Source organism: Callithrix jacchus, chromosome 17 (genome assembly GCF_049354715.1).
Source record: "Callithrix jacchus isolate 240 chromosome 17, calJac240_pri, whole genome shotgun sequence".
Lineage (NCBI taxonomy): Eukaryota > Metazoa > Chordata > Mammalia > Primates > Cebidae > Callithrix > Callithrix jacchus.
The window spans coordinates 45,506,037-45,529,297 of NC_133518.1; the positions used below are offsets into that span (position 1 = coordinate 45,506,037).

Below are 23,261 nucleotides of genomic sequence, written 5' to 3' on the forward strand. Positions count from 1 at the left end.
AGGTAGGAGGATCACCTGAGGTCAAGAGTTCAGGACCAACCTGACCAACATGGAGAAATCCTGTCTCTACTAAAAATACAAAAATTAGCCGGATGTGGTGGTTTATGCCTGTAATCCCACCTACTTGGGAGGCTGAGGCAGGAGAAGCACTTGAACCCAGGAGGGGGAGGTTGCAGTATGCTGGGATCGCACCATCGTACTCCAGCCTGGGTGAAAAGAGGGACATTCCATCTCAAAAAAATAATAATAATATGGTGGCTCAGGCCTGTAATCCCAGCACTTTGGGAGGTGGAGGCAGGCGAACATGAGGTCAGGAGTTCAAGACCAGCCTGGCCAGCATGATGAAAACCCATCTCTACTAAAAATGCAAAAAATTAGCCAGGCATGGTGGTGCACAACTGTAATCCCAGCTACTCAGGAGGCTGAATCAGGAGAATCACTTGAACCCAGGAGGTGGAGGTTGCAGTGAGCCAAGATTGCACCACTGCACTCCAACCTGGGGACAGAGCAAGACTCCATCCAAAATAATAATAATAATAAAATTAAAAAGTTGCCAGGTGCTGTGGCTCATGCCTGTAATCTCAGCTCTTACGGAGGCAGAGGCAAAAGGATAGCTTGAGCCCAGGAGTTCGAGACCTTCCTGGGCAATATAGCAAGACCCCATTCTCCACAAAAAGGAAAAAAACAAAATAAAAACAAAAAAAATTTAAAGCTACTATAACATTGTTATGTTTTCTACTTGTTGGTAATATCTAAGCACCCAGGCTGGGTATTTAGATATTCGCGAAACCCAATCTCTCTTAAAAAAAAAAAAAAAAAAAAAAAAAAATACAAAAATTGGCCAGGTGTAGTACCAGCTGCTCGGGAGGCTGAGGTGGGAGGATTGCATAAGCCCAGGAGGTTGAGGCTGCAGTGACTGTGATCATGCCATTGGACTCCAGCGTGGGCAACAAAGCAAGACCATGTCTTAACAACAACAACAACAACAAAAACAGATAAACAAAAATTTAAAGTGATTTAATAGGCTGGCCACAGTGGCTCACACCTGTAATCCCAGCATTCTGGGAGGTCAAAGCAGGTGGATCACCCAAGGTCAGGAATTTGAGACCAGCCTAGCCAACATGGTAAAATTCAATCTCTACTAAAAATACAAAAATTAGCCAGGCATGATGTCACCTGCCTGTAATCCCAGTGACCTGAAGGCTGAGGCAGGAGAATCACTTGAACCTAGGAGGCGGAGCTTGCAGTGAGCTGAGACTACGCCATTGCCCTCAAGCCTGGGTGACAAAGGCAAACCTTTGTCTCAAAAATAAATAAATAAATAAAATAAAGTGATATAATGGATTCTTACAAATTATTCCAGTTTGGCCGGGTGCAGTGGCTCACACCTGTAATCCCAGCACTTTGGGAGGTCAAAGTGGAAGGATCACGAAGTCAAGAGATCAAGACCATCCTGGTCAACATGGTGAGACCCCGTCTCTACTAAAAATACAAAAATTAGCTGGGCATGGGGGCGCGTGCCTGTAATTCCAGCTACTTGGGAGGCTGAAACAGGAGAATCTCTTGAACCTGGGAGGCGGAGATTGCAGTGAGCCGAGATCATGCCACTGAACTCCTCCAGCCTTGTGACAGAGCTAGACTCGGTCTCAAAAAAAAAAATTATTCAAGTTTACTACAGACAGCAAAATGTGAAAAACTCACCTACCTACCCTCACCATCCAATCATTTATTGCCTATTGTAGGCCAGGAGCCCCAGGAATTAGACTCTGGAACAAACTTGTGTGCAGGTGGTTCACTGGGAAGTGCTCTCAGAAACATGTGTAAGGTAGTGAGGAAAGCAGGATTTGGCACACAGAGAAGTTAGGCTGTGATGCAGTTGCAACAGAGGCTTCAGCAATCCTCCAGGGAGCTCTAAAGCTGGGATGGCCATTCAGAACTGTCCCTAATTGAGGGAAAGAGGAGATGCATTTATGTCCTATAATAATCAGTCATTGGATGCAATCTGTCCTTAGGCAAGGATTTAAACTTGACAAAGCAGCTACACACAACTAAAATCGCAGTCAGGGGAGGCATTATGCAGTAAGCTGTCAGCGGGCAACATTCCTGGCAACTGCAGTAAGTGGTTTGTACTACATAGGGGCATCTAGGGAACGCACCACAGTGGCCAGAACAGCCCTATACTCCTGTTCCTCTCCCGATACAAAAATCACCAGAGCTACATGTGTATCCTTCAAGACCTGTGTTTTTGTTTCTCCTCCTCCTCCTTTTTCTTTTTCTATCTTCTCCTTCTTTTTATTTTTGCTTTTGTTTGTTTCCTTTCTCAAAACTGAAGTCTCAAGAACCTGTATTCTTAAATTCATGTACATATATGTTTTCATTCACAGGCGTACATGTATATGTAATTTTTTTTTACTTCAAGAGAAACATAAAATATGCATTGTTCTATTGCTTTGTTCACTTACATTGGAGATCTTTATAATGGGTACAAATAACCAACTCCCTTGTTTTTTGTTTTTTTTTAAACAATTGCAGGTCAGGTGTGGTGACTGACACCTGTAATCTCAGCACTTGGGAGGCTGGAGGTGGAGGTTGCAGTGAGCTGAGATCTTGCCACGGCACTCCAGCCTGGGCGACAGAGCAAGACTCCGTCTCAAAAAAAAAAAGGAATTTAAAGTGTCATTTCACCCAAGAGTCGGTACCATTCAATACCAGTCAATATCATTCAATACTAGTCAATACCAAGATAAAACCACTGATAAAAATTTATTGTGGCTGAGCAAGGTGGCACATGCCTGTAATCCCAGGATTTATGAGAGCCGAGACAAGATCACCTGAGCTCTTAGGAGTTGGAGACTAGCCTGGGCAACATGGCAAAACCCAGTCTACAAAAATTAGCTGGACTTGGTGGTGTGCACCTTTCAAAAAAAATCTGATGAAATTGAACATCTGTAATATGAAATATTATGCAATTATTTTATTTATTTATTCGGACAGAGTCTTGCTCTGTCACCCAGACTGGAATACAGTGGTCTGATCTTGACTCACTGCAACCTCTGCCTCCTGGATTCAAATGATTCTCCTCCCTCAGCCTCCTGAGTAGCTGGGATTACAGGTGCCTGCCACCATGCCTGGTATTTTCTCTACTAAAAATACAAAAATTAGCCAGGCATGGTGGCAGGCACCTGTAATCCCAGTTACTCAGAGGATGAGGCAGGAGAATTGTTTGAACCCAGGAGGTGGAGGTTGCAGTGAGCCGAGATCATGTCATTGCACTCCAGCCTGGATAGCTCAAAAAATAAAATAAAAAAATAATTAGCCAAGCATGGTGGCCTGTGCCTTTAGTCCAAGCTACACGAGAGGCTCAGGTGGGAGGATTGCTTGAACCCCAGAAAGCTCCTTTAGCAAACAGATGCTGATTTATAAATGAAAAACTATTATAATAAGATTCATCTTTGAGGCCTTGCACAGTGGCTCATGCCTGTAATCCCAGCACTTTGGGAGGCCAAGGCAGGTTGGATCATTTGAGGTCAGGAGTTCAAGACCAGTCTAGTCAACATGATGAAACCCTGTCTCTACTGAAAATACAAAAATTAACCAAGCATGGTAGCTTGTGACTGTAATCCCAGATATTTGGGAGGCTGAGGCAGGAGAATCACTTGAACCTGGGAGGTGGAGGTTGCAGTGAGCTGAGATCGCACCGTTGCACTCCAGCCTCGTGGCAGAGTGAGACTTTATCTCAAAAAATAAAAAAAGATTCCTCTTCGGAATGGCCAATGTTTTTGGTTGGTGGCGAAGGTATTGAGCTTCTGTAGTCAAATTTGCTTATTCCCACCAAGGGAGTGGGGGAAGGGCACAATAATCTAAAATAATGACTCCATGAATATATTTTATTTTGAAGTGCATTGTGTGAAAATTTTATGGTAATTTACCTTTATAGTCACCTTTTAGGGAAAAAAATAGTTCCTGAGCACGAAATAATTAAGTAATACAGGTATCTGTCCTCACATTTAAGAAACTGCAAGCTGGGCACAGGGGCTGTAATCCCAGCTCTTTGGGAGGTGAGACAGGCAGATCATCTGAGGTCAGACCAGTCTGGCCAACATGGAGAAACCCCATCTCTACTAAAAATACAAAACATTACCGTGGCATGGTGGCACATGCCTATAATCTCAGCTACTCAGGAGGGTGAGGCAGGAGAATTGCTCGAACCTGGGAGGCGGAGGCTGCAGTGAGGCGAGATCGTGCTATTGTATGCCAGCCTGTGCAACAAGAGCAAAACTCCATCTCAAAGAAAAAAAAATAATAAGAAACTGCAGATGTCCCTGGAGAATCATTCCAACAGAGACATACTCTCCCTGGTGGGGCACAGTGGCTCATGACTGTAATCCCAGCACTTTGGAAGGCTTAGGTGGAAGGATCACTTGAGGTCAGTAGTTTGAGATAAGCCTGGGCAACATGATGACAGCCCCATCTCCACAAAAAACTGAAATTAAAAAAATCCCAACTACTGGGGAGGCTGAAGTGGAAGGATCATTTGAACCCAGGAGGATGAAGCTGCACTGAGCAGCGATCACTCTACTGCACTCCAGCCCGGGCAACAGAGTGAGACCCTGTCTCAAAAAAAAAAAAAAAAAAAAGGTGAGGTCAATTTAAAATGTAGAATTAACCTTATTTCAGCCAAATAAGTATTAAAACTTACAGTTTCCAAGAACACATTGTTGGTAGGGAAGGAAAGTGGCAAGGAGGGAGACTCCAAGAAAGAATGAGTGGAGACTCACACACCAACATCAACACTCAGTGAGTAGACAGATAAAGGGGGTGAGCCACAAACAGCCCATAGAAGGCCAGTGGTTGAGGTGTTTGGAATGAGTAAGAAAAGTCAGTCATCTAGTCAATAAATATTTGAGGAAAGAAAGAAAGAAAGAGAAAGAGAGAAGGAAGGAAGGGAAGGGAAGAGAAAAGAAAAGCCAGACTACTCTTGGCTGCAAGTGAAAGAAATCCAACTCAACTAGCTTTGACAAACCACAGAAAGAGCCTCAAGGGCAACTGGAGCTGAGCCTGGCTCCCTCTCCCCCATTTCTTCTCTTGTCTGTGTGTCTCTTTAGCTATCAACTCCGTGCTCTCTCAGACAAGTTCTTACAAGTGAATGGAAGAATAAGTGTCGGCAGTCTCCAGACCACATCTCCCAGCTACCCCACCCAAGAAGAACTGCACTCTTTCCCTTCCTATCAATTCAAACATCCTGGTGCAGAACTAGGGGGCTAGGGAGGGACAGGAGAGAATGTCCAAAAGAAATGAGAAGATATGAGCCTACAATTAAAATATTAAATGTGTTCCACATGGAATCATAATCCTAATTGGCTTCTGTTCTTTCAGGTTATAAATGCATCCGTTTCTATAAATTCAGGAAAGATGTAGATAAAGCAGGTTAATGAGCACAACTGAATCCCTCATCGACATCAATAGCATCATCATTTTCATGTATGGGTATATTCTGTTGATTAGCTTTTATGCTTATTAACTTTTGATGGAAAATGACACATGAAAATTCAAACGTGCTGATCATCTTTGATAACCATCCTACATTTTTTTCTGTAGTTCTACATTGACTCGTCTCTTCTACTTCTGTTATGTGGTCCATTGACAAGAATAATTCCAAAGACTTAAACATAATATTTCAGAATTGATCACACACTGTATACCCCAGTAGATAGATTCAAACCAACATCTACTTGGAAAGGAATTCATTAAAGCTCTAGATTTGCACTCTGTGACCTTGGGCAGATCCTTTAGTGTTTAAACTTCAGTGTCATTCTTTGTGAAATGGATACGATTAACCATTTAGCGGGGGTACTGGGTGGATTAAAGATAACAAATGTGGGCTGGGAGCAGTGGCTCACGCCTGTAATCCCAGCACTTTGGGAGGCTGAGGCGGGTGGATCACAAGGTCAAGAGATCGAGACCATCCTGGTCAACATGGTGAAACCCCATCTCTACTAAAAATACAAAAAATTAGCTGGGCATGGTGGCACGTGCCTGTAATCCCAGCGACTCGGGATGCTGAGGCAGGAGAATTGCCTGAACCCAGGAGGCAGAGGTTACGGTGAGCTGAGATCGCGCCATTGCACTCCAGCCTGGGCAACAAGAGCGAAACTCCATCTCAAAAAAAAAAAAAAAGATAAATGTTTACCAGAGCATGAGAGATCCAATATATGGTGCTGATTGATTTTAGCCAAAGCTATTCTCCTATAGATGCCCTGAGAGAACTGCATCTAGGTTGGGAGGACTCAGAAGCCCTCCACTATGCGCTCACCTGACCAAGGCATGTACAAAGCAAGCAATCGTCAGTTTACGGGGTCTTCAGCAATCGTCAGTTTACGGGGTCTTCCCTCGTTCAGCCCAAATTGCCCTGCACACCTCACGGCCCATTTGATCTTCTTACTGCACTTCCTTGCAACATGACTTGCATTAACTGAGACTACCACTAACTCCCACATTATTCAATGTTTCACCATCAGTTGCCAAAGTGACCTCATTTCCTCCCAAGCTAACCTCATTTCCATTGTTGATAGGGTTACTAAACTGGCTGATTTCCGGGAATACTGCAGACACAGTGTATCTGAATTCTGCAAGGGGGTAGATAAGGTCCTGTGGTCTCTCTGTGGCCAGAAGGAAAAGTGGGAGACAGGGCAGTTAGCAGGAGTCATAACTGGCCAAACAACTGCTCCCGAATCCCTTTGATTGGACGGAGAAGCCTGGTTGTGAGATGTGGGTAAGTGAAGATATGCGTTATTTTGGAATGTGAGAACTGAGGTCATGAAACTATCCTGTAAGATCTAGAGTAGGGAGCCCATTCACTTATTCATTTAACAAACATTTATGAAGTGCCTCCTGTCATGTGCAGGGCACTGTAGAAGTATCTGGGGATAGAAGAGAATGAAAAAAAAGAGAGAGAGAGAATGAAACAGGCTGGGCACAGTGGCTCATGCCTATGATTCTAACACTTTGGGAGGCCAAGGTGGGCAGATCATTTGAGCCCAGGAGTTTGAGACCAGCCTGGGCAACATAGTGAGACCTTGTCTATACAAAAAAAAAAAGAAAGAAAAGGTTGCGTAGTTTAAAAACAAAAAGAAATTTTTAAAAACAAGCTGGGCTGGGCACAGTGACTCATGCCTGTAATTCCAGCACTGTGGGAGGCCAAAGCAGGAGGATCCCTGGAGCCTGGGAGTTCAAGAACAACCTGGGCAACAAAGTGAGACCCCGCCTCTACAAAAAATTTTAAAACTTAGCTGGGTGTGGCGGCCCATGCCTGTGGTCCCAGCTACACAGGAACCTGAGGCAGAAGGATCACCTGAGCCCAGGAGGTCGAGGCTGCAGTGAGTTGTGATATCGTCACTGCACTCCAGCCTGGGAAACAGAGAAAGACCCTGTCAAAAAAAAAAAAAACAAAAACAAGGTAGTAGAAGGAGGAAAACATGCAAATTGGCTGGAAAGACTCAATATTATAAAGCTGTCAATTCACAAGAAATTAATCTATATATTTAATATAGTCAAGATAAAAATATTTTTAAAATATTTTTTAAGTTTTGCTCTCTAGACCAGCCTGGAGTCTCCTATAAGCCATTCTCCTATAGGTGCCCTGAGTACAAGCCAGGCAAGGTGGGTCATGCCTGTAATCCCAGCACTTTGGGAGGCTGAGGCAGGTGGATCATGAGATCAGGAGTTTAAGACCAACTTGACCAAGACAGTGAAACCTTGTCTCTACTAAAAATTAAAAAAAAAATAGCCAGGCGTGGTGGTGGGCACCTATAATCCCATCTACTGAGGAGGCTGAGGCAGGGAATTCCTTGAACCCAGGAGTCAGAGATTGCAATGAGCTGAAATTGAGCCACTGCACTCCAGCCTGGGCAACATAGCAAGACTACCTCGCAAAAAAATTTTTTTTTTGTAGAGACAGGGTCTCGCTCTGTTGCCCAGGCTTGTCTAGAACTCCTGGCCTGAAGCAATTCTCCTGACTATTAAAATACTAGAGTATAGTTTGGGCACAGCGGCTCATACTTGTATTCACAGCACTTTGGGAGGCCCAGGCAGCTGGATCACTTGAGGTCAGGAGTTGGAGATGAGCCTGACCAACATGGTGAAACCCAATCTCTACTAAAAATACAAAAAATAATCTGGACATCGTGGTGCACACCTGTAATCACTGCTACTCAGGAGGCTAAAACAGGAGAATCACTTGAACCTGGGAGGCAGAGGTTGCAGTGAGCCGAGATCACACCACTACACTCCAGCCTGGACAACAAAAAGACTGTCTCAAAAGATAAATAAATAAAGTAAAGTAAAGTAATAAATAAAATAATAGGGTACAGGGACATGACCATGACCATGCAGATAGATCAATAAAACAAAATTATTTGCCTTAAGTGCCAGAAGCCGAAAAACATTTTAAAAAAATTAAAGCCCAGAAATACATATTAATATATTATATATGTAAATTTTAAATAAAATATATAATTTTAGTTTAAAGTTGTATATGAATAACTATATACAATTTTATATATATATATATATATATATTTTTTTTTTTTTTTGAGACGGAGTTTCGCTCTTGTTACCCAGGCTGGAGTGCAATGGCGCAATCTCGGCTCACTGCAACCTCCACCTCCTGGGTTCAGGCAATTCTCCTGCCTCAGCCTCCCAAGTAGCTGGGATTATAGGCACGCACCACCATGCCCAGCTAATTTTTTAAAAAATATTTTTAGTAGAGACGGGGTTTCACCATGTTGACCAGGATGGTCTCGATCTCTTGACCTCGTGATCCACCCGCCTCGGTCTCCCAAAGTGCTGGGATTACAGGCTTGAGCCACCGCGCCCGGCCCTACAATTATATTTTTATGTGTGTGTGTGTGTGTGTGTGTGTGTGTGTGTGTGTATACACATTTATATACATATATATACATATATATATATATATACATATATACAAATTTACATATGTAAATTTAGGCAAAACACACACACATATGTGTGTGTATACACATTTATATACACATTTATATACATACATATATATATACATATATACAAATTTACATATGTAAATTTAGGCAAAACACACACACATATGTAAATTTAGGCAAAGCACAGTGGCTCACGCCTATAATCCCAGCACTTTGGGAGGCCAAGGTAGGCAGATCACTTAATTAAGGTCAACAGTTCAAGCCAGACCAGCATGGCCAATATGACAAAACCCTATCTCTACTAAAAATATAAAAAATAGCTGGGTATGGCAGGACACAGTGGCTCACACCTGTAATCCCAGCATTTTGGGAGGTTGAGGTGGGCAAATAACCAGAGGGCAAGAGTTCAAGACCAGCCTGGCCAATAAGGTGAAACCCCATCTCCACTAAAAATACAAAAATTAGCCAGGCATGGTGGCAGGTGCCTGTAATCCCAGCTAATTGGCAGGCTCAAGCAGCATGAAGTATTGATCCAATTTACTTTTTTTCTAGATGGGCTCCAGATTTCCTCCTGCTCCTGAGACAGGAGAATGGCTTGAACCCAGGAGATGGAGGTTGCAGTGAGCTGAGATCGTGCCAGTGCACTCCAGCTTGGGCAACAGAACGGAATTGTGACTCAAAAAAAAAAAAAGCTGGGTATGGTGGCTCATGCCTGTAATCCCAGCTATTCCAGAGGCTGAGGCAGGAGAATTGCTTGAACCCAAAAAGCAGAGATTGCAGTGAGCCAAGATGGTGCCACTGCATTTCAGCCTGGGCAACAGAGCAAGACTCCATCTCAAAAATAAATAAATACTTAAATTTAATATATTATAAAGGTGATATTTTATTTCAGGAGAAAAAGATGTATTATTCAATAAAAGGTGCCGGGAAATCTGGAACGCCATCTAGAAAAAAAGTAAATTGGATCAATACTTCACGCTTTGTATCAACATAAACTACTTATGGAGGAAATATTGAAATATGAAAAGTGAAAGCACAAAAGTACTAGAAGAAAACGGGAGAATTTTTATATATATTTACAATCTCACTGTGGACAAGCTTTCCTCAGTATGGTAAAGAAATCACACAAATAAATAAATAAAATAAGAAGCTGTAAAAGAAAATGTTAATAGACCATGCGCAATGCCTCACACCTGTAATCCTAGCACTTTGGGAGGCCGAGGCGGGCAGATGGCCTGAGCTCAGGAGTTCGAAACCAGCCTGGCCAGCATGGCTGTGAAACCTGATATGAACCGATATGAAACCTATGAAACTGTGATAACCTGTTTTTTTTGCCAGCTAAAACTAACTCTCTCAAACTAAAAGCTGTTCAGGCTTTATGTTAGCTCCTTGAGCCAGACGGACTCCCTCTTAGCTTCTTCATATTAGTTATTTTCCCACCATTAAGTATGTAACTATAGTATGTAGCTGGGGCAGGCTGACACTGGGCACCTCCAGGAATGCATTTGTTGATCAGAGGCCAAGTTAAGTGGTACCAGCAGAGCCTGGGAATGCAGGAGCTGTCGAGAGCCCAGAGCCCCCATTATCTATAAGTTGTTGTCTTTTATGACAACTTTACCCCTTGCACCTGGCACTGTTTTATTTCTTATGTACTAGTTTATCTTTTAACTTTTTGCTTACTCTGCTTTTGTGAAAAATTTGCTTCAGCTAGGTTCCCCCTCCTCTTTAAAACTAGGGTATAAAAGACCAGCTAACTTTTTCTTAGGGGCCAAGAGAATTTTGGGCATTAGCCACCTCTTAGTCTCCGGCATAATAAAGGACTCATAATCTAATCTCAGAGTGTGGTGCATTCCTTGACTCGCTCAGGTACAGCAAAACCCTGTCTCTACAAATAATACAAAAAATTAGCCAGGCTTCATGGCACACTTGTAGTCCCAGCTACTCAGGAAGCTGAGGCACAAGAACTGCTTGAACCTGGGAGGTGGAGGTTGCAGTGAACTGAGATGGCACCACTGGACTCCAGCCTGGGCAACAGAGAGAGATTCTGTCTCCAAAAAAAAAAAAGAAATCGTTAATAAATTCAAGCGATGGCTTAAGCCTGTAATCCCAGGACTTTGGGAGACTAAGGGGGTGTCTACTCAGTCTGGGGGGTGGATTGCCTGATGTCAGGAGTTTGAGACCAACACGGTGAAACCCCATCTCTCCTAAAAATACAAAAAATTAGCCCGGCATGGTGGCAGGTACCTATTATCCCAGCTACTCCAGAGGCTGAGGCAGGAGAATCACTTAAACCTGGGAGGCAGAGGTTGCAACGAGCCAATATTCCACCATTGCACTCCACCCTGGGCAACAGAGTAAGACTTTGTCTCCAGAAAAAAAAAAAAAGATAATTAATTCCTACATGGAGAAAAATATTATGATCAAAGCCATAAGAAAATTAACAAACTACAGGAAGTTTTTTAAACTAATTAATTTATTTATTTATCTGAGACAGAGTCTAGTTCTGTCACCCAGGCTAGAGTGCAGTGGTGTGATCTTGACTCACTGCAACCTCCACCTCCCAAATTCAAATGATTCTCCCGCCTCAGCCTCTCAAGAAGCTGGAATTACAGGCATGTACCACCATGCCTGGCTAATTTTTGTATTTTTAGTAGAGACAGGGTCTCACAATGTTGGCCAGACTGGTCTCAATCTCCTGACCTCAGGTGATCCACCTGCCTAGGCCTCCCAAAGTGCTGGGATTACAGGTGCCCACCACCACATCCAGCTAATTTTTCTATTTATGGTAGAGATGGGATTTCACCATGTTGGTCAAACTGGTCTCAAGTGACTGCCATGACTGACCTCAAATGATCCGACAGCCTCAGCCTCCAAAGCGCTTCAATTACAGGCATGAGCCACCTTGCCTGATCTTAAATTTAAATTAAATGAAATACAACAAATGCAATGACAAGAAAAGTAACAAATAGGAAAACAGGTAAAGGATATGAACAGATAATGTACAGAAAAATCAACATAACCTTTATGTCTATGAAAGGATGTTCAGCTTCATTCATAATTAAAGAAAGGCAGACGAAAACAGCTAGATACAATTTTTGACCTACCAAACTGGCAAAGGTTAAAAACAAATGTACTTAATATCATGATAGGAATAGAGGAAAAGTATCTCATCATTGATGGAAGGAGTTTAAATTAGTACAACCTTTATTGAATGACATTGGCAATGTCTATCAAAATAACAAATGAATATGCCCCTTGATCCACAGCAATTCTGCCTTTAGGTATTTATCCTACAAGTTTGCATACACTCAGGGAAAAAAAAGACTCACGGTCAGTTGTTCATTGCAGCTTTGTTTGTAATAGCAAATTATTGGAAACATCAAAGTATTCATATACAAGATATTTATTTCATAAATTATGATATATCTATACAATGAAATACTATGCACTTATTAAAATGAATAAAACGGGCCGAGCGCGGTGGCTCACGCCTATAATCCCAGTACTTTGGGAGGCCGAGGCGGGTGGATCACGAGGTCAAGAGATCGAGACCATCCTGGTCAACAAGGTGAAACCCCGTCTCTACTAAAAATACAAAAAATTAGCTGGGCATGGTGGTGTGCACCTATAGTTCCAGCTACTCGGGAGGCTGAGGCAGGAGAACTGCTTGAACCCAGGAGGCAGAGGTTGCGGTGAGCCGAGATCGTGCCATTGCACTCCAGTCTGGGTAACAACAGTGAAACTCCGTCTCAAAAAAAAACAAATGAATAAAACAACTGTATGTAATAGTTTGATATCTAAAATATATATTTTTTCCTTTCTTTTGCTTCTTTTTTTTTGAGACAGAGTATTGCTCTGTCACCCAGGCTGGAATGCCGTGGCACAATATCGGCTCACTGAAACTTCACCTCCCTTGTTCAAGCACCTCCTGCCTCAACCTCCCTAGTAGCTGGGACTAGTGGCTCAGGTCATCATGTCCGAGTAATTTTTGTATTTTTAGTAGAGACAGGGTTTTACCCTGTCGGCCAGACTGATCTGGAACTCCTGACCTCAAGTGATCCACCTGCCTCAGCCTCCCAAAGTGCTGGGATTACAGGCATGAGCCACTGTGCCTGGCCTTTTTTTTTTTTTCTTATTTTATTTTATTTATTTATTTTTTAGACAGGGTCTCACTGTGTCACCCAGGGTGGAATGCAGTGGCCTGCTTATGGCTCACTGAAGCCTCGACCTCACAGGCTCAGGTGATCCTCCCACCTCAGCCTCCTGAGTAGCTAAGACTACAGGCACTTGCCACCACACCCAGCTAATTTTTGGTTTTGTAGAGATGAGGTTTCGCCACATTGCCCAGGCTGGTCTCGAATTCCTGGGCTCAAATAATCTGCCTGCCTTGGCCTCCCAAAGTGCTGGGATTACAGGCATTGGCCACCATGCCAGGCCCCAAAATATATTCTTAAGGGAAAAATACTCTATATTGTATGCTAATACTTGCATTTTAAAAATGGGCCGGGTGTGGTGGCTCATGCCTGTAATCCCAGCACTTTGGGAGGCCAAGGTGGGCAGTTCACCTGAGGTCAGATGTTCAAGACCAGCCGGGCCAACATGGTGAAACCCAATCTCTACTAACAATAAAATTAGCCGAGCATGGTGGCACGCCCCTGTAATCCCAGCTACTAGGAAGCCTGAGGGCAGGAGAATTGGTTGAACCTAGGAGGCGAATGTTGCAGTGAGCCAAGATCGCATAACTACACTCCAGCTGCGGTATATCAAAAAAATACACACACACACACACACACACACACACACACAAGCCTTGAAAATGCATAGACTATTTCCGGAAGGATACACATGGAAGTAGTAACAGAGATTACTGTTGGGGAGGAGAACTGAGGTGAAGGAGGGAAAGGAAGGGGATGAAAGAGACTTAAGAGACTTCCTCTTCATTGTATATTCTCTCTCTCTCACTCTTTTTTTTTTTTTTTTTTTTGAGACTAGGGTCTCACCTTTTTTTGTGAGAGGGAGTTTTGGCCATATTCTCATTTTATTTGACTTTATAATACACACATGTTATTTAATTTTAAAAATAGATCAAACTTTAAAGTATGGGGTGTCGGGAGGCAGAGGTTGCAGTGAGCCTACATTGAGCCACTTCACTCCAGCCTGGGCGACAGAGCAAGACTTTGTCTCAAAAATAAATAAATAAATAAATAAATAAAAATAAAGTGTGGAGTATAAATGTTCATGTATGTGTTTGCACAGTATAGAAAATAGTCATCCCCACCGGGCACAGTGGCTCACACTTGTAATCCCAGCACTTTGGGAGGCCAAGGTGGGCTGTTCACAAGGTCAGGAGTTAGACCAGCCTGGCCAATACGGGGAAATTGGTCTCTACTAAATATGGTCTCTACTAAAAATATAAAAATTAGCTGGGCGTGGTGACACGTGCCTGTAGTCCCAGCCATTTGGGAGGCCGAAGCAGGAGAATCACTTGAACCTAGGAGGCAAAGTTTGCAGTGAGCTGAGACTGCGCCACTGCACTCCAGCCTGGGCAACAGAGTGAGACTCTGTCTCAAAAAAGAAAATAGCCATGCTTACCATTCTGTGATAGTCCTTCAGAGATAGTGGCGAAGCAGAAGCGAGAGTTTCAAGGTGAGGTTTGACTTTTATACTCATTCTGCCATATTGTTTAAATGTGTTACTTTAAGTATATATTACTTTTCTAAATTAAAAAAAAATTGAATTTGCAGGTGCGGTGGCTCACACCTGTAATCCCAGCCTTGGGAGGCTGAGTTGGGTGGATTACTTGAGGTTGGGAGTTCTAGACCAGCCTGACCAACATGGAGAAACCCCTTCTCTACTAAAAAGACAAAATTAGCCAGGCATGGTGGCACATGCCTGTAATCCCAGCTACTCAGGAGGCTGAGGCGAGAATGGCTTGAACCAGGGAGGCAGAGGTTGCGGTGAGCTGAGATCAGATCATGCCATTGCACTCCACCCTGGGCAACAAGAGAGAAACTCCATCTCAACAAAAAAATAATTAATTAATTAATTTAATTTAATTAATGGTGGTTTCTTCCCTAGAGAAACCTTGGTATAAAGTTGAAAAGACTATTTGCAAAATACCTTGTAGGGGGAGTTCCACTTTGGTAGGGAATTTCAGACCAGACGGGTCTCTAGGCAACCTTCAAAGTAAAACATTTCTTAGTTCTATGATCCATAACTCTAGTTGGACTGACATTATTTCTCCAGCTGGATTATAAACTCCTTAAGGACAGGATGTCTGGATTTTGCATTTAAAAAAAAAATCCCCTTCATCTTTTTACATAAAGATACATTCACTTGACAAATAAAATATGTCATTTGAATGCAGGAACATCTGTTTTTTCACATCCAATATAGTGTAGTCTTAGTGCCAGAGCTGTAAGGTTATATATCGTTGTTCTAACCTTTGTATCACAGAGAGAAATTTAATACAATTTTCCTGGTATAGAAGGCTCAGTCGGCTAGGCACAGTGGCTCACGATGGTAATCCCAGCACTTTGGGAGGCTAAGGCAGGTGGATCACCTGAGATCAGGAGTTCAAGACCAGCCTGGCCAACATGATGAAACCCCATCTCTACTAAAAATAAAAAAATTAGCTGGGCATGGTGGCACAGGTCTATAATCCCGGCTACTTGGGAGGCTGAGGCAGGAAAATCGCTTGAACCCAGGAGGCAGAGGTTGTAGTGAGCTGAGATCATGCCACAGCACTCCAACCTGGATAACAAGAGTGAGACTCCATCTCCAGTAAAAAAGAAGACCCAGTCAGCACATTCTGCCTTTGGTTTGGTAAAACAAGAGTTTATTTGTTCAATGTCAATAGACCCAGAAGTTTGGCCAGCACACTACCACGATCCTCATTTATACTACACCAATAACATGGCTACAGATCTCTGGCCTTGATTTTTCCCTGGGCACCCACTTTGCTTTCTAATTAATTATCATTGATCCCTCTGCCAAAAGTAACAGCTACAACTACAGAAATGGAAAATAGTCCTGCAGGTTGGGTGCAATGGCTCATGCCTGTAATCTGAGCACTTTGGAAAGCCAAGAGAAGAGGATTGCTTCAAGCCAGGAGTTCGAGACCAGCCTGGGCGAAAAAGCAAGACCCTGTCTAAACAAACAAAAAGAGAGAAATGAAAATGATCCTGTGAGATTAAGCTGGTCAAAGAGATGTTTGCTTTATTTTTTTATTTTTCTTTCATTTTATTTTTTTGAGACGGATTCTCACTCTGTTGCCTGGGCTGAATTGAAGTGCAGTGGTGCAATCTTAGCTCACTGTAACCTCTGACTCCTGGGTTCAAGCAATTCTCCTGCCTCAGCCTCCCTAGTAGCTGGGATCACAGGCATGTACCACCACACTCGGCTAATTTTTTTTGTATTTTTAGTAGAGACAGGGTTTCTCCATGTTGTTCAGGCTTGACTTGAACTCCTGACCTCAAGTGATCCGCCAAAGTGCTGGGATTACAGGTGTGAGCCACCGCACCTGGCCTCCTTTTTTTTTTTTTTTTTTTCTGAGACAGAGTCTCACTCTGTAGCTCAGGCTAGAATGCCGTGGGGTGATGTAGGCTCACTGCAATCTCCACCTCTCAGGCTCAAGCTATTCTCGTGCCTCAGCCTCCCGAGTAGCTGGTATTACAGGCATGCACCACCATGCTCAAGTAATTGTTTTGTTTTGTTTTGTTTTGTTTTTTGAGATGGAGTTTCACTCTTGTTACCCAGGCTGGAGTGCAATGGCGCGATCTTGGCTCAGCTCACCGCAACCTCCGCCTCCTGGGTTCAAGCAATTCTCCTGCCTCAGCCTCCCAAGTGGCTGGACTACAGGCGCACACCACCATGCCCAGCTAATTTTTGTATTTTTAGTAGAGACGGGTTTTCACCTTGTTGACCAGGATGGTCTTGATCTCTTGACCTCATGATCCAACCGCCTCGGCCTCCCAAAGTGCTGGGATTAGAGGTGTGAGCCACTGTACCCAGCCTTATTTTATATTTTTAGTAGAGACATGTTTCAACAAGTTTCACCATTTTGGCCAGGCTGGTCTTAAATTCCTGAACTCAAGTGACCTCCTACCTCAGCCTCTTTAAGTGCTGGGATTATAGGCATGAGCTACCGCACCTGGCCTATTTTTAAAAATTTTCGAGATAGGGTCTTGTTCTGTTGCTCAGGCTGGAATGCAGTAGCAGGATCAGGGCTCACTGCAGCCTCAAATTCCTGGGCTCAAGCAATCTTCCTGCCTCAGCTTCCTGAGTAGCTGGGACTACAAGCACATGCCACCATGCCTGGCTAATTTCTTTTCTTTTCTTCCTTCTTTCTTTCTCTCTCATTCTCTCTCTCTCTCTCTCTCTCTCCTTCTTTTCTTTCTTTCTTTTCGCGGGGAGACAGGTTTTACCATGTTGCCTAGGGTGGTCTCCAACCCCTGGACTCAAGCAATCCTCCTGCCTTGTCCTCTCAAAGTGCTGGGATTACAGGCCTGAGCCACTGCACCCAGCACTCCTCCTGTTTTTGGCACCCAATTGCCCAGGTAGTATGCTGAACACCACCCAGCCCATAACCAGCACCAGAAGACAGCAGAATGAACTTAGTTTTTTTTCCTTCTTTTCGTTTTTCTTTCTTTTTTTTTTTTTTAGAATGTCCTTAGTTTCTAATGGCAAAAGGAAAGCCCAGTTGAACCCAGCCCAAATTGATGACTAAGATGGCAAGTTGAATAGCTGTAGTTTTTGGCACTACATTTGGGGTTAGTTTGATATTGTTTCTACTTTGTTAAAATAGGTATGCACAATCCCAGCACGTTGGGAGGCCAAGGCAGATGGATCACCTGATGTCAAGAGTTCAAGACCAGCCTGGCCAACATGGTGAAACTCTGTCTCCGCTAAAATACAAAAATTAGCTGGGCATGGTGGTGGGCACCTGTAATCCCAGCTACTCAGGAGGCTGAGGCAGGAGAATCACTTGAACCCAGGAGGCAGAGGTTGTAGTGAGCTGAGATCGTGCCACTGCACCCCAGCCTGGGCAACAGAGCCAGACTCCATCTCAAAAAAAAAAAACATACGTGTGCACATATAGAAGGAAAGTAACAGTGCTGTTTACACAAAAGAGAACTCACAGCAGTCTCTTTGCCTGTGATGACACTCAGGCAGAGACTTCTTGACTGGGCACCACTTACCATGGTCCCACCTATCAGCACAGGAACAAATATATTCCAGAGAAAAGTTGTTTAAACAGTAAGGAAAATAATGCCAGGCACAGTGGCTCATGCCTGTAATCCCAGCACTTTGGAAGGCTGAAGTGGGAGGATTGCTTGAGCCCAGGAGTTGGGGACCAGCCTGGGAACACACAGAGTCCCCGTCTCTACAAAAACCTTCAAAAATTAGCCAGCCTGGGGTGCTGTGGCTCTTGCCTGTAATCCCAGCACTTTGGGAGGTGGAGGCGAGCCAATCACCTGAGGTCAGGAGTTTGAGACCAGCCTGGCCAACATGGTGAAACCCCATCTCTACTAAAAATACAAAAATTAGCCAGGCGTGGTGGCACGTACCATAATCCCAACTACTCGGGAGGCAGAATGAGGAGAATCACTTAAACCCTGGAGGCAAAGGTTACAGCGAGCCGAGATAGTGCCATTGCACTCTAACCTGGGAGACAGAGCAAGACTCCATCTCAATAAAGAAAAAATTAGCTTGGCTGGGTGGTATGTCCCTCGTCCCAACTACTCAGGAGGCTGAAGTGGGAGGATTGCTTGAGGCAGGAAGGTGGAGGTTGCAGTAAGCCATGATGGCGCCACTGCACTCCAGCCTGGGTAACAGAGTGAGACCCTGTCTCAAAAAGAAAACAAAAAAACCCACAAAATTATATGATCAAAGTCACCTGGCACAAATTTCTTCCATTGTTAACATGGCTGCTCAGCTGCCATGAACTAATAAGGTTACACAGTGCTTGAGACCTGCTCTGGGTCATTTTCTGTATTTCTAAATAGTGTTAGGCTGGTTGATGCAACCCAATCCTGCCATCTCTTCACCAGCCATGAGTATCAGGTTGGCACGGTGGAGTATGCCTTCCTCAAAGGAATCAGCCCCAGGTCGACCAGATCCCCACACTGTTCCTAAGTGTCTCCCATGAGTCACTGGGGCACATTCTGCATTTACAGCACCGCCCATAACCAAGGAAATTCTTTTTTTTTTTTTTTTGAGACAGAGTCTTGCTCTGTTGCCAGGCGCCAGGCTGGAGTGCAGTGGTGGGATCTCGGCTCACTGCAACCTCCGCCTCCTGGGATCAAGCAATTCTCCTGACTCAGCCTCCCAAGTAGCTAGGACTACATGCATGCACCACTATGCCCAGCTAATTTTTGTATTTTAGTAGAGACAAAATTTCACCATGTTGGCCAGGGTGGTCTCTTGACCTCGTGATCCGCCCGCCTTGGCCTCCCAGAGTGCTGGGATTACAGGCGTGAGCCACCACACCCGGCCTGGAAGTTCTTGAGTTTCCCAACTCAGTTCCCTGGCTTCTGCAGTAAGGTGTGACATTGACAATCATAATCTGGTACCCTGTGGCTTCTGCTCTGTGCCAACCCTGGCTTTAAACAACCCTATGAAATCCTACAAAGGGTGGCATATCTGGCTGAAACCTCCAGTGGGGGAAGGGAGGGTTTAAAACAGCACTTTACTCAGTCTCCATGTAAATGAGCCCTTCCTATGGGGCAGGGCCTCCTCAGTTTTCTGGGTCGGCATTGGACATTGGACATTGGAACTGTCAGCAAGCCCTCTCTCAAGAAAGGTGTTTGCCTTTCCAGTAGCTCTTTTATTCTAAACTTGGACATGCTGGGACTGACTCATCCCTCCCTTGCGGCATCGATACTCGGTATCAGGCCACACAGCCTAGCTGCAAAATCTCAGGCTGGCTGGTAGTTTTCCCTCCTTCTCTGCCCACCCAGCTTCAGCACAGTCCTTGCTGCCGATCTCAAATTTCCCCAGTGGCTCAGCGCCCCAATTCAGCACTTAACTTTTTACTTTTTGCTTTCCCACACAAGCAAATATTTGTTAGCAATTTCCCAGCTCTTCATACTTGTGTGATTTCTTTAACCCACCTTTTTTGAACGGCTTTCCCTCTGCTCCAGGGTCTTGGTCATTATCTCTTCTAACTCAATTACGTGACCTTCTTTTTTCCCACTTCCTCTTTCCTTCCATTGTTATGCAGACACAGGGGAGGGTGCTAAAAGCACAAAAAGGAGAATTGGATTAGGTAGCAGGATACATCACTGCTCTCTTCCTGGTTCTGCCTCTGCCCTTGAGGTCTCACTTTAATAAGCCCCACACCCACTCCACATGCTGTCTTCCCACCTGCAGTAAACGGGCAGTGTGGAAGAAATCAGTAAGAGTGCCTTGGCAGTGGCTCTGACAGAGGGTGTGGTGGGTTCTGGGAGAATTCAAAGGTGATGGCACCTTGTTACCATTTACCCATGTGAGCTAGAGAGTCTGACATTACAAAACAACAAACTCAACAGAAAGAAACAAAGAAAACAGTAATGTTGGGAAGAAAAACAGTTTGGCTCAGGGTTATCAATGCTTGTCCTGGAACTATTAAATAATGATAATCATTCTTTTGAGGGGACAGACACCCCTTGGAAAATCTAATAAAGGATATGGACTCCAGGAAAATGTATATAAATGAAGTCTGGTGGAGTGGGGTGCCTCTGTAGTCCCAGCTACTGGGAGACTGAGGTGGGAGTCTCCTTGAATCCTAGAGGCACATCAGTGCCTTTAGGAAGGAGGTATAAGGAGCAGAGAACTGCAGGCAGGCCTTCCCTTCTTTGTGAATTGCATCTAGAGTTCAGAGCAGTTCAGAGAAAGCGTTCATTTGTTCATTCATTCAACAAGTAACTCTTTGAGAAACTTCCAAGTGTCAAGCCCCATGCTGGGCCACATTGTGAGGCAGAAGGAGGTGAATCAGACACGGTGCCTGCTCCCGGGACACTCATGGTCTGATGGGGGATACGAAAAGAGGACAGACAATGAGTGCACAGTGATGGCAGAGGTAGCAGAGGGAACTGTGGGAGCCTGGGGGGTGGGGCAGGGCAGAACTATTGCCTACAGTTCCCTCTTCCCACAGCAATCTGATCCTATACCTCGCTAACTACTCGCTGACACCTGTAATCCCAGCACTTTGGGAGGCCGAGGCAGATAGATCACCTGAGGTCAGGAGTTCGAGACCAGCCTGGCCAATGTGATAAAACCCCGTCTCTACTAAAAATACAAAAAAATCAGCTGGACATGGTGGCGAATGCCTGTAATTCCAGTTATTGGGGAGGCTGAGGTAGGAGAATTGCTTGAACCCAGGAGGCAGAGGTTGCAGTGAACTGAGATCACACCATTGTACCCCAGCCTGGGCAACACAAGTGAAACTCCATCTCAAAAAAAAAAAATTTAAATATTCCCTGAGGTGCCACTCCAAGCTGTCCATGTTAGAGCTCTCACCCACACAGTGGCCCCATCCAGCTTTCACCTCTCAACTGCAATGGAGCCTGCGCACCCTCTCTCTCCCCACAGGCTCCCAGGGGGCTGCCAAAGGCCTCACAGCCAACATACCCCCTACGCCATCAGGGGCAGCTCTCCCTCCCCAGACCAGCTTTTGAATAAATTACCAATCCCCTTTGCACTTCCTTCTTTCTTTGCTTAAACCTTATTCATTTTATTTATTTATTCTTATTATTTTAGACACATGGTCTCACTCTGCACCCAGGCCGTAGTACAGTGGCATGATCATAACTCACCACAGCCTTGAACTCCTGGGCTCAAGCAATCCTCCCACCTCAGACTCTGGAGCAACTGGGATTACAGATATGAGCCACCATGTACAGCTCCTATTCCTTTTAATAGCTGAGCTGCAGGGAAACAAGGAGTAACAAAAATAGCTAGCTTTAAGGAAGTTAGAGATTTGCAAGAGATCTGAAGAGTCTTGGTATGAGCTGGTCTTTTTTTTAAGATGCTCTGTTGCCCAGGCTGTAGTGCAATGGCACTATCTCAGCTCACTGCAACCTCTGCCTCCGCCATTCAAGCAATTCTTCCACCTCCAAGCAATTCTCCCACCTCAGCCTCCTGAGTAGCTACAGGTGTCCACCACCATGTCCTGCTAACTTCTTTATTTTTAGTAGAGATGGGGTTTCACCATATTGGCCAGGTTGGTCTGAAACTCCTGACCTGTGTTCCGCCTGCCCCTGCCTCCCAAAGTGCTGGGATTGCAAGTATGAGCCACCACACCCGGCCAAGCTGGTGTTTTTATTCACAAGATCCAAAGGCTGCGGCTGGGCTGGACTTCCTTTCACCTCTTCCCTAACTTCTCCCTTCTTAGGAGAGAAGGTCTTATGCCCCTTCTTGGGCCCCAGCAATACTACCTGTTGGCTGCTTCCGATATTGGATGCTAGGCTGCATCTGCTTATCCTAGCTGCTTCCCTATCATTTTTCATTAGCTTCTACCAGTGGCTCCTAAGTACCTTTTCATGGCTTCAGCTATTTCTCTTACCTTCCTGAGTTCAGCAGGCTATCACTCTGGGAGGGAGAAAAGTTCCCTTCCTCTTTGTTCATTGAAGAGTCCTACCCAGGGCTTCAAGTCCTCTTGCCCTGGTTGACATTTGCCACTCCCAAAAGTTTCTCTGACCAGAGTGGTGGCTCAAACCTGTAATCCCAACATTTGGGGAGGCCAAGACAGGAGGATTGCTTGAGCCCAGTAGTTCAAGACCAGCCTCAGCAAAACAAAGAGACCCTGTCTTTTTTTATTCACACAGTTTTAAAATTATTATTATTATTATTATTATTATTTTGGGGACAGAGTCTAACTCTGTTGCCCAGGCTGAAGTGCAGTGGCGTGATCTCTGCTTACTGCAACTTCCACCTCCTGGGTTCAAGCGATTCTCTTGCCTCAGCCTCCCAAGTAGCTGGGACTATAGGCATGCACCACCATGTCTGGCTAATTTTTGTATTTTTAGTAGAGACGGGGTTTCATTATGTTGGCCAGGCTGGTCTTGAACTCCTGACCTCATAATCCGCCTGCCTCGGTCTCCCAAAGTGCTGGGATTATAGGCGTGTGCCACTGCACCTGGCTAAAAATTATTTTAATTTAAAAACTAGCCAGGCATGGTGGTACACACCTGTGGTCCAGCTACTTGGGAATCGGGAAGAGAAGATCTCTTGAGCCCAGGAGGTTGAGGCTGCAGTAAGCCATGATTGCACCACTGCACACCAGCACACCAGCCTGGGTGACAGATCGAGACCCTGACT

At 44.5% G+C, this 23,261-nt stretch overlaps 1 long non-coding RNA gene across 1 annotated transcript; it reads right to left on the reverse strand.

Annotated features, from left to right (window-relative positions):
• Positions 1–1,507: 1,507 nt before the first annotated feature.
• LOC144579919 (uncharacterized) lies at positions 1,508–21,865 on the reverse strand. Its single transcript, XR_013528616.1, has 3 exons — positions 21,758–21,865; positions 20,075–20,199; positions 1,508–1,942 (listed from the first exon to the last, which is right to left on the reverse strand). It is a non-coding gene; the product is annotated as an uncharacterized LOC144579919 (long non-coding RNA).
• Between the last annotated feature and the right edge of the window lie 1,396 nt (positions 21,866–23,261).